The sequence below is a fragment of the Polyodon spathula genome, chromosome 1 (assembly GCF_017654505.1).
Source record: "Polyodon spathula isolate WHYD16114869_AA chromosome 1, ASM1765450v1, whole genome shotgun sequence".
Lineage (NCBI taxonomy): Eukaryota > Metazoa > Chordata > Actinopteri > Acipenseriformes > Polyodontidae > Polyodon > Polyodon spathula.
The window spans coordinates 57,852,150-57,853,094 of record NC_054534.1 but is presented as its reverse complement, the minus strand read 5'-3'; positions in this window follow the sequence as shown (position 1 = coordinate 57,853,094).

Here is a 945-nt window from a genome sequence, read left to right as displayed (position 1 = left end):
AAATAATATGTGTTTGTAAATTGTGTTCTTCTTGTTCAGATCTGTTACCGTTCTCTGTGTGTTTCTGTGCTTGTGTGACTTAAGAGCTGAAAGACTGCCTGTGTGTATGTGCGTTACTGAGGGCGGTGAGACCAGGTCTGATACAACCAGTCAGAGATAGGGAGTATTGGATCAATGAGTGAGGAAGGGGGAGTGACTTGGGTATGTGTGTGGAGATGACAGTTTGAGAGAGACTAGCGGGATCTGGCAGCTGGAGAATTGAGAAAGAGTTAAGAGAGGTTGAGTTCGCAAGTGAGGGGAGAGGAATGAGAGCCATTGTTTACTAAAAGCTAAAAAAATTAATAAATACAGCGGTTTCCTGCTGCTTTGAAACATAACTGTTGTCTGCCTCATTACATCCTGTAAACCCTGCAGCTCAGTGCTACAATATGTAAATAAATCCTGTTATAAATATTTTGCAGTTTATGAAGTCCACAGAGATCCAAAATATATTAATCTCAGACCACATCCCAGTGTCATCCAGTTTCAATTTTATTCCTGAGATAAGACGGGCCAAGTGCTGGAGGTTTAATAATTTTCTGCTGCAGGATAAAGCTTGTGTTAAGCATTTAATGGGGAGTTTAGAAGAATTCCTGGCACATAATTTACCCTCAGAGGTGACCCCCTGTGACAGAGATCGAATGACGCTTGGTGTTAGATCTCCTTCCCGACCGGTGAGGGCACTAGAAAGAAGGAACAGAGTAACCTTAAACAAATGGCAAGACAATTTATTCCGAAGGGTAGGTGGAAGTCGGCCATTTAGGAATGGGGCGGAGCTATGGCACCCAAGCTCACTGACCCGGATGGTAAACGGCGTGGCATCTGAGGATTGGAGGAGCGGATGCACTCGTTAACCTAGGGGTCATGGGCGAGGGTATAAATAGGGGGGCGTGGCTTTGTGATCTG